General features: G+C 30.7%; 1 pseudogene; it reads right to left on the bottom strand.

The window, feature by feature from the left end:
• Positions 1–976: 976 nt before the first annotated feature.
• LOC149218199 (pectate lyase 1 pseudogene) lies at positions 977–2894 on the bottom strand (annotated as a pseudogene).
• Positions 2895–12094: the final 9200 nt, after the last annotated feature.

The raw sequence follows: 12094 nt of genomic DNA, 5'->3' as shown, positions 1-12094 counted from the left end.
AAAGGAGGTTTACCTATGCAAATTATTCCTTTTGTTTATTACTATTAATCTTATTAAAGAAAATGCAAAAATATGATGTAATGCTAACTTTGAATACTCACAACATAAATAATGGTATACTAAAACTCCCAATCAACTTATTTGATTATATAACATAGAGTGGATGGGCATTAAGAATGGAATTGGAGGTAATTTATCCATACTCTATCCTAAATAGTGTGTTAAAGACCTTTGAATGAATAGTAAATCTGTTATACTAAATTTAAGTTTTGAATATTTTAACAATTTAGTGATGAGATGAATGGGTATGCAAAGTGAAATGATTTATATGTTCTCTTTCTTATTAGAGAAATGGATTAATAGATAAATAGTTTGAGTATATTATTATTATTATTATCAAATTTTAAGGTCACAGTGAGCCAAACACCATGTTGGTGTATGAGACCCCCTTATTTGTGGGACAAGGACCCACCTCTACCAAGGCATACATACACTACCCCTCTTGTTTTGAAGTTGTGACCTCTTAGGAGGGACCAATCAAGTTGTATATAATTTAGTGGTTATAACATTTAATTTAGGGTAGTAAAAAACATTCTCTAATTTTAATTGTCTTATTGTATTTATCAAATATGTTTTTGAGGGAACAATTTTTTTGCAATTTATAGTTATTTTTCACTTATATTCATTGGTTAAAAAATAACAAGTTATTTTTCTATTGTAACATATCAACCTTGTAGCAAGGGTTATCTCAATTTAAGCACCTTTACTATTCAGAGATCATAGGTTCAATTAAAAAATATATTTTTAATAATAAATTTTAATAAAAAAAAACATATGACCAAGTCGTGTAATAAAAAACCAAGAAAATAATATAATACAATTTTATTCATTTTAGTTATGGAAACATATAATTAACAAAAATAGACAACTGCTTTGTAAATAGATAGAATATTCATAATTCAGAGTCACCGGTAACTCAGTTCAGAGCTCCCGCCTGCGTAGTCATCGCTTGTACTGAGCTCCCACGACCAACTGCAAATTGTTGCCCTGCACTATACGGTGGAATAGCCGTTCCTTTACCAGAAGCATTGAAGTATGCTCCATTCAGAAACTGATCGCCGACTGAAACCCAGAGCCACCCATTGGGACAAGTAGGATCACCGCCGCCACAGTTTTCACGCCATGTCACTTGCTTCGTATTCGTGCTACTCGGGGCCACGAACCGATTTCCTTCGCTTCTGATGGTTGGATGCATGCTTCCTCCAATGGCATACGATCCCCACGGTTCATAATCGTTATTCACTACATGCACGTAACCGAATCTAGCTCTGACATCATCAAAACATTGGGTTCATGTATGTTAATTGAATATTAGTCGAAACCACGGAATTTTCTGATGTGATTAATCTAAAAAATAAATCACATTAGTTGGTTTCAAACTTCAAATTAATCCGAAAAATATACTTACTGAATTATTGTTATTAGTACCTTAACTCAACTTAATTTAAGATTTAGGGATTGATTGTATCACAGAAAAACTAAAAGCGAGATAAATTTACCTTGGCATCCTCTGTGTGAGGCCTGGTCCGAAGTGGTTGTATGCCACTGTTACCTTCATGTTTTTATCACCGTCATATTCATCGCTGTGCCCTAACAGCATACACTGCATGCATGTGTGGTTTCATAAGTTTGAGGTACATTAGATTTTAGAATGTGTGGTTTCATAAGTTTGAGGTACATTAGATTTTAGAATATTTTTGAAATTTACAAGTTTGAATTCTCACTCCATGGGATATCAAAAAAACATGAGACTAATACAAAAATATGTAATTCTTCAAAATTTTAAAAACTTAATTGGACTATTTTCTTTTTTTATTTTACAATTTAAAACATGTACAAAAATGTTGATACCATAACGAGTTGTTTTTAGTGCGAAATTTGGAAAGCTTTTCCACTGACTTTTTTGGATCTAATTTCTCTAAAATCTGGCAAATCTTTTTTTATAAAACTAAAATTTAAAAAATCTATATGCTGCGGCTAATTCACTCTTATTCATCACATTTCAAAATATTCTCGAAAACTATGATCAAACTAACTAAAACGGAAAATTCATCATAGTCTAAAATAAATAAATAAAATTTAAAACAACATAACTCTGAAATATTCTTAAAATCTACCATAAACATGGTGCAGTTTAGGTAGCTTGCCTTGTCATGGTTAAAAAAGTGATTGTTGGAAATAGTAACTGCTGTGGAACCTAGCGTGACATCAAGCAGACCATCTTGGCACTTGGAGAGGGTGTTGTGGTCGATCCATATATTAGTGGAACCCGTTACAGAAATAGCATCTCCGTCCCTTGGGTCCATCAATTGCACACCACCATTACCCTCCGCCACCCGAACATTGCCCCTCGCGTTGGGCACACAATTACTGATTTGCAAGCCATGAATAATAACGTTGTTCACATTGTCGATGCGCAGGCAGGGCCCATTACCAATCTGGACTTTGGCTCCCCTTGCATTGATAGTTTTCTGGCTCGTCACAATCAGGGGCATCTGAAGCTTGATGATCATATCCTTAGCAAAAACAATCCACAGTGGATTCTTACGTGTCACCCCATATCTCAAACTACCAGGTTGCGGATCTGCGGCATTGTCCTCTGGGCTGGTGACTTTGTATATTTCTCCTGCTTTTCCTCCATTGGCTGCGCTTCCGAAGCCTATGGCGCAATCTGCCAGCTTCTTTCGATTCTGTTGCCAGTTTCCATTGTTCCAGCAGTTGTCAATGGGGTTGTTGCTGGCTGAAGAACACACGGAGGCCTGCAACAACACAGAAGCTAATAAAATACATGCTGCTCCAGTGATAGAGGCAGAGGCAGATAGTTTGAAGGCCATAATTCCTTTGACCCTTTGATCTGCCCAGTATTAAGTATTTGCAACTGGAGTAGTAGTATCAGATTGGATCTGAATTTATGAAAGCTTCATGCTTTGGTTTTGGCTTTGGCCCAATTTATATACCGAAATAATTCAACCATCCATGCTTATTAAAGTGTCAAGATCCGGGAATCGTAACCATTTGAGATATTTTTATCAAAGAAATTTAAGATTGATTGATTAGTCCATAAATTTATAAAACATTAATACAATTTTAGTGAAAACTAACTAACAAAAAAAATCTAAAAAATTAACCATCTATTATATATTAAAAGAACAATATCATATACCGATGAAGTTCGTTATATTCCATTTTCAAATTAATATGCTTTATTGTGTTTTATATTAAATTATTTATTACTATCGATGGATATAGCGTAAGAAAAGAAAAACACTTGCATGTGTAATAAAGTGGGAATGGGATTTGCTTTGAATTCTATTTAATGATAAAATAAATTAGTAATAATTATAAAGAAATTTTCCAAAATAGGTGTTTATATATTGGAACTCTATCGAATTATTTAATTTTTATATAATATTTTAGATTTTAATTTTTTTTTTAATATATTTTATTGGATTGAAATGTAAATATATTTGATTACATAAAGTTTAAGTAAAATTTTAAAAAAATTAGACTTAGATTTTTTTATTTTAAATGGTTGACAAAATAAATTAGTGTTGTCTTCCTCATTCTTAAGTGAAGCATTTGCTTTATTTTTACAGATGAAATTTGATTTATTGTTATTAGTAACAGATTTCATGACTATTAATAACATTTTATTGTAGGAAGCACAAATTAAAAAATAAAAAACTACTTCCACAAAATCGTTATTTGAAAATGGGATTTATAATTCTTTTTAAGTAAATTGCTGAAAAAAACAATATATCATGTATATAAAAGTTTAGATTCTTACATTACCTTATTTATAATTATTTTTAAAAATCTTTCCTTTTTCTAATTGAAATATTTCATCATTTTAAAATAACATTAATTTTCTATTATTTTGATTTTGATTTATTAATTATATTATTATAAAATAATTGTAATTAACAAATACTTAATAAACTAAATAAAAAAGTTGAAAATAGTTAAATATTTCAAATAAATCTATAAATTTTCAAATTTTATACTCATCTAATTCTCAACTAACTTTCAAAATATAGCATTCACAATTTTTTTATCTTATAACAAAGCGTAAATTTCACATTTTAACAATATGAAAAATATCTATTTAAAAATAAAATCAATGCAATATAAATTATAAACTTAAACTCTATATTATATAAATTATAAACTTAAACTTTATATTCTTTACTTACATTTATATAGGTTGATTCATCAGACATAGAACCATGAAAATTTAGAATAGCTTCAATCTTAAATAAAATTTTCAAAAGTAATAATTTCACATTTTAATAATATGAAAAATATCTATTTAAAAATAAAATCAATACAATATAAATTATAAACTTAAACTCTATATTATATAAATTATAAACTTGAACTTTATATTCTCTATTTACATGTATATAGGTTGATTCATCAAACATAGAACCATGAACCATGAAAATTTAGAATATCTTCGATCTTAAATAAAATGACCTATATAATAATGTGAAAAATATCCATTTAAAAATAAAATCAATACCATATAAATTATAAACTTAAACTTTATAGTATATATCTAGCTTATATGAATTATACACTTAAACTTTATATTATATATCTATTTTATATATAAATTATAAACTTTATATTATATATCTATTCTATATATATAAATTATAAACTTTGAACTTTATATTCTCTACCTACATTTATATGGGTTGAAAACCATTCATCCAACGTGCAACAATATCTTCAATCTTAAATCAAATGGCCAAAAATAGAGCCTGATTTGTTTCATAACGAAAACCATGACTTTCCATATGAATCTTGCCTCGAAAACATGTGTTGACTCTTATAGTATATACTCGTTTAAATAATTAGGTAGGTTAATCATGCCGAGGATAGAGGACAAATATCTTAAAATAAAATACAGTAGTCCAATTAAAGTAAACACATAACTAATGTAATATTTGGTTGTAAGATGAATATCAATTTATGTTTGACTCTTATAGTATATACTCGTTTAAATAATTAGGTAGGTTAATCATTCCGAGGATAGAGGACAAATATCTTAAAATAAAATACAGTAGTCTAATTAAAATACAGTAGTCTAATTAAAGTAAACACATAAATAATGTAATATTTGGTTTTAAGATGAATATCAATTAAAATATAGATATGAGAGGATTTAATTTTTTTCGCGTTATATTATTTCAAAGTTTTGTATAATCTTTTTGTTTTTTAAGATTTTTAGATTCTTTTATATTGGCTAACATGAGTAAAATTTCAACATTGATGATGGATGGACACCTTTACACATTATATTGGGCTATAGAATAAGTCACCAGGCTCAATGAAATTGATTTTATTCTAATGAAAATTATAATAATTTGTATTATAATTTTTGTATATTTGGTAGAACTACATCGTCATTAGGTCCAATATATCACTCTAATAACTTTACATCAAAGAGTGCCCTAATACAACACCCTACCACCATCTATTCCAGACCCAATGGACTGAAAGTTTATATATATATATATATATATATATATATATATATATATATATATATATAACTTTTGATTGTTATATTAATGTTAGTTTATATTTTTAATTGCATATTTTTTATAATATAGGTTTCTAATGTAATTTCAAATGCAAATTACTTTGCAATATTATTTTCAGTCTAAATATAAAGGAAAACTAGATTTAGTGTTTCTTTATTTGTTAATTTATATTTTTATTAATTAAATAATTAGAATACTAACAATTATGTCTAATACTCAACAAAACAACTATCAATAATCCAATATATTGTTCCTAAATCTTTTTTGAAACTAAAGGTATTTTCAACAATTTATAAAATTAATATATATGAATAAGTTAGGTCCAATTAGGAAAGAGAAATGATGTGACTCAAGAGTAAGTAACATGACAATACAACATTATAATTTATTTACATTAAAGAGTGCCCTAATACAACACCCAATCACTATTTATCCAAGACTCAATGGAGTATAAATTTATTATATATATAGATATATAACTTTCTTCAAAACTAGATTTAGTATTTCTTTATTTATTAATTTATATTTTCTTAAAACTTTTAATATTTTCTTTATTTATTAATTTATATTTTTATTAATTAAATAATCTAAAAACAAACAACAATGTCTAATACTCAACAAAAACATATCAATAATCCACCACATTGTTCCTAAGTCTCTTTTGAAACTAAAGGTACTTTCAACAACTTACAAAACTAAAATATATGAATGAGTTAGGAACTATTATATATAAATGTGTTAGGTTAAATTAAGAAAGAGAAATGTTGTGACTCAAGAGTAACATGACAATATAACATTATAATTTGTTATAATTCATTTCTAATTATGTAATTGTATATTACTTAAAATATATGAATGAGTTAGGAACTATTATATATAATTGCGTTAAGTTAAATTAAGAAAGAGAAATGTTGTGACTCAAGAGTGACATGACAATATAACATTATAATTTGTTATAATTCATTTTTAATTATGTAATTGTATATTGATAAAAATGGCTAAATCATACACAGTTGCAGAAATATAAATATATTAAGCACAAATTGTGCATGTGTAAACACACTCACACACAGATTACATTCAGATCACTCTATTAAATAGAGTTTTTGAGATCCAACTTATTCCTAATTTAGAGAGAGTGGTTGAGAGAATTTCTCAACCATCACAAACCAATTTCTCAAATATGGAATGTAAGCATTAATTCCAACATCCCCCCTTAATGATTACATTACATGAAAATAACAAAATAATCAAGCTTATCAGTAGATGCTCCATCAAGTTGCCTCATAACCCTCGGAAAGGTGTAGTTGGCAAGTTGGATTCCCGAGTTCGCTTCCTCAACTCCCGAATCAAGGACCTCCCGAAGTCAATTACTGGACAACATCCCAATCTGTCGCATAACCTCATTAGGAAACCACTTCCACGTCTACCACTAATGAGGGATCATTCCCTAGATCCGCAACTACCATACTATCTGGACAACCATCCATATTGAGCCTTACTGCTACTTGATCTTTAACTACTGGCATCAGACACATAGTTGAACTGCTGGTTATATTAAAAAAGTTTAATAGACTCACTCTCTTCATCATCAGAATTCCATTGGTATTCATTTGTGGTTATATTTGTTGATTCTTTCCCTTTTAACACATCACTAGCACGACTTCTGCAATTCCACGCTGTATGCCTAGTTTTCTTGCAATAGTAGCATTCAATTTCACCTTTGTTTGCATTTTTCTTTCTTATCATTGACTTTGCCCACAAGGCATTTTCTACATGAGATTTCTCTTCGGCATCCTCTCGTTTCAGTCGCTTTTCCTCCCCCAGAAGTGCTGCAATTGTCTCTTGCAATGTTTGTGTAGATATTTGACTCAAAGTAAAAACAACATTACTATAACTTGAAGGAAGACTATTTAATAATACAGCTTTAGCATCTTCATCCTCCACATTTGTCCCAGCTTCACTTAATTGTCTTAAAAGAGACATTAAATTATTTATATGACTGGACATAGATGTCACCTCATTCATTTTCAGACTAAATAATTTCAGCTTTAGGGAAAATTTTGCATTTGTAGATTTTACACCAAACAATTGAGCCAAACGTTCCCATATTTCCTTTGATGTTTTAGTAAGATCTACATGATGTAATTGCGAATCAGAAAGAGCAAGTCCAATAATAGACTTAGTTTTGTCATCTCTATTTTTCCATTCAAATAACTCTTTGGCATCTGTAGGTGCTACTTCTGAACCATTCACTATTCCCCACAAGTTTTTATTCATTAATTGCAGTTGTATTTTTACTTTCCATGAGGGAAAATTCAAACCACTGAATTTTTCTAACACCATAAACTCCATGATAAAAGAGAATACCTTTTCTAAAATGGAGAGAAAAATCCTGTTGAGAAAAAAATGAATTTACAGGCTTGAGAAAAGACCGTGCGTTCCTCACCTCTTTCGATCAGATTCCAAATGTGGATTCTGTGTGAAACATGACCCTCCTGACGGCGATCATCCCATGACCAACTCTACGTCGGTGGAACTCGTCTCTCTGGCTACCATATTCCCTTACATCTCCCTGCAGTCAGCTTTTCCAACAAAACCATGCTCTGAAAACATGAACCGCGATCTGTTTCTCATTGTATCCAATTCAAATCAATAAATACCAATTTGATTTGGGATTCTCCCCTCACGGTTACCTTTAGCACGACTTCCTCCTTTTCAATAATCGACTCATCACACAGGCTCCTCGGGATCTTTACCTCACACAGTAGTGATCTCAGCCTCCTCCACGGCCGCCGACCTCCTTCAACTCAGCAATTCAACATCATCGCAATTCAACCATGGTGCACTCACGCCGTTCGCGAGATAAAAAAAATCATGTAAGGGCAAAATTGAATCGCCGCAATTAACTACAGACAGCCCAGAAAGACAGTCCAGCTCCACGCAGCAGAGTATTCAAGCAGTTGCTACTCAGGTAGGCAGGGCTTCTCAGATGGACAACACAGGTTCAGATCTAGCTCTGATACCATGATAAAAATAGCTAAAACACACAATTACAGAAACTCAATCATATATTATGCACAAATGGTGTATGTGCAAACACACTCACACATAGGTTTAGATCTAGCTCTGATACCATGATAAAAATGGCTAAATCATACACAATTGCAGAAATATAAATATATTAAGCACAAATGGTGCATGTGTAAACACACTCACACACAGATTACATTCAGATCACTCTATTAAATAAAGTTTTTGAGATCCAACTTATTCCTAATTTAGAGAGAGTGGTTGAGAGAATTTCTCAACCATCACAAACCAATTTCTCAAATATGGAATGTAAGCATTAATTCCAACATATATTACTTAAAGAATGTAGTTCAAGATTTCATTTAAATTATTTGTGAACTACCATGAATATCCCAATGAAATAGTTCAAAAAAATATTATGATATTTTTAAAATTTAAAATTATGCAATTTATTTTTTTATATTTTAAATTTATTATTATTATTTTAATAATAAAAAAAATAAGTCAATAAACACACTATTCATATTAATAAACAAAATATATTTTGAAAACCCAATATGGAATAATGATTTAGTTATAAGGTAAGGCTTTTCATTTAGGATTTCATTTAAATTATTTGTGAACTGCCCTGAATGTCCCAATGAAATAGTTCATTAAAAAATATTATGATATTTTTAAACTTTAAAATTATGTAATTTATTTTCTTATATCTTAAGTTAATAATTATTATTTTAATGAAAAATAAAAAATAAGTAAATAAACACATTATTCATTTTAATAAAAAAAATATATTTGAAAACCTAATATGAAAAAAAGTTTGGTTATAAGGTGAGGCCTATGTTGTATTTTTTTTTCAATTGTAAAATGTAAATATAAAAAAGTGGTTTACTCACTATAGAGTTTCTTATGATATATGGTTGTTATACAATATTAATCCTTCTTTTTTATACTCTCAAATCTTTTTTTTTTACAAGGTCGTCTACTCATATATTATAAAAACTGCAGAAAGCAGGGGAAATACATAGGATGCTAGAAGAGAGATAAGTAAAGAAGTCCAAAAGAGGGGCGCAGCCCTTGACTTCTGAGAGTTTAACTTGAAAAAAGAGTACTGAAAAAGATATCTACTATACTGTCTTACAAAAAGGCCATCTATTAGGCATACTTTGCTTTTCATGGGATTAACTCCAGAATTGGTTCACTGTGTCCTCCATTTGAGCTTCTTTCTGCTGTTCCTGTTGACTGTCTTTTGAGGAAGCCTCTGCCTGCATGCTCTCCGTGATGCTTTTAATGTGTTTGATTGCCTCCTCTAGATGTTCACACTTGTCCTTGAGGCTCTCAATTTCCTTCTTACGTTTTTCCAGCTTTTTGCGCTTGGATCGGCTGTCTGCGATGAAGTCCTCCCGGAGTTCGTTGTGGTGATTATACTCTCAAATCTTACTCTTAGATGTTTCCCTCAATTATGAAATCAATATAAATCCATCTAAAGCACAGATCTAGCATGTCAGGAGAATGATTAAATCTCTCTAGGTGAAAACATCTTTTCAAGTGCAAAATTTGAAAAAAAAAAAATACATCTTTCTCATCCCTTCATAGATCACAATGAATATGCAGTGATTCTATTTTTCTCTATATATAAAATGTGTCATTTTTTTATTTTTTAATTTTTTTTTTTAATGCTATATAGAGTTCATAATTAAACTTGTAAATCCATAAAATCTATATTGTATTTAAAAGAAAATTGACAAAATAATATACCTAGAAAAGAACTAACATGAAACATAGTGAAACTACTTAAGAAGTTTTAACAATAAAAACTTATTAAGCAAAGCCTTTCCACATAAGCGAAATTTTTGGCCCAGGCGTTTCGAACCAACAAGTGTGGCTCATCATTAGGACCACATGAACCACACTTGTTGGTTCGAAAGGCATAGGCGAAAAATTTAAAAAATTCTCTCATGTGATTTCTACCAAAAGACTTCGCTTAAATAAAAACCTTTTTTTTTCAATTTCTTTACATTATATATATACATATTTTTTTTTAAATAATATATAATATACACATACTAAGTTGATATTAAAATATTTTAGGTAACATGTGTATTGAGGCATTTGGTCTATGGACTATATTGTCCACATTAAAATAGTCTTTTTTGTTATTAATATATTTATAAGTTCTTGGAATAATACTTACATTAGAATGTAGGCAGCTTTGTTTATTAGTGGTTAGAATCTCTTGAGATATTTTCTCAAGAGTGTTCTCATGTCTAAGAGGCCATTAGATCTCATACCCACTATTTATAATTTGCTTTTGTTAAGTGAATTATGAATTGATTTGTGAGTGAATTTGTAAACTGTATCTACTCCTCCATTTTTCTTATTAGTATGAGAGCATTAATGGGCTTGACTCCCCCTCAAAGGAGGGCCAGGGAGATGAGAAAGATCTCAGGTTCTATTCTCTATGTATAGTGTAGTTAGCATGTGAGAATTGAAGGTTTAGTGTGTGAAAGGTCTCTATGAATCTTGGTTGTAAATACTGGAGATAGAGCTGCCGACGAAGAGATCGTGTGGATGTTGCTTTACTAAGCCTGCATGGAGCTTGTTTCTGTAGTGTTGACTGCATAGTGCAACCTTGTGAAGCGAAGTGGGAATGGGAATCTGAAAGCCTTGTGTTGTCGTTTTTTTTGTGCTCGAAGCCTTGCCTAAGATTTGAACGACGCTCTCCAAAACGTGCTAACTAGACTATGCTACATCTTCTGTAACCCCTTAGTTTGGATCCTTTAGCATGTGTGATTGTCTCCCCAGTGAGAATTGTCAATTCCTCCAGTTGTGTTCAAAATATTGACTGGAGTCTTAACCATCTCTATCATCGACGGGGAGTTGTATTGTGGAGTTCAACGCAAATATTTGTTGTAGATCATGATAATAGAATTTTATTGAACATTGAATCCCTCTATGTGCAGAGTAGGTAATTCCAATGCTTGCACTTCAGTAGGCATTCTTTGGTGAGGCAACACAAGGAGTCCCATTAATTGACCACGAAATGGTATTTTTTCATGGCACAAGGGCTAAAAGTGGGTTTGCAGTTGCGCTCTTAGGGCCTGTCTACCTCTGAAACCTGTCCTCATTTATCAAAGCTGACTTCAATGAGTGGCGACACCTCGTGACAACAGACACCAATGGATTTGAAGTTGATGGTATGAGTATCGATGTCAAAGATTGAAGCTGCCACTCATTTGCAATTGAGTATACAGAGAAAAGTGGATTGTTTTTTCAAATACCTCTCGTAGACCCCATGGACACTTTTGAGAATGCGCGACATTTTTTTGAACTCTCTAGGTTTACTTTGGGAAAAATTGGTCTTGTTACAATAATTGTTATGAGTGAAATCTTAAGCAGGGAGGCCGTGATAATCAGACCCCATAAGCGACGAAAGGTGAAATTGTTGGATT

This window comes from Pinus tabuliformis, chromosome Q, assembly GCF_031772625.1.
Source record: "Pinus tabuliformis cultivar Carrire ecotype Pingquan chromosome Q, CPIR1, whole genome shotgun sequence".
In the NCBI taxonomy this organism is placed as follows: domain Eukaryota; kingdom Viridiplantae; phylum Streptophyta; class Pinopsida; order Pinales; family Pinaceae; genus Pinus; species Pinus tabuliformis.
Note: the sequence above shows the minus strand (reverse complement) of the source record. Positions and strands in the feature narration are given on the sequence as shown.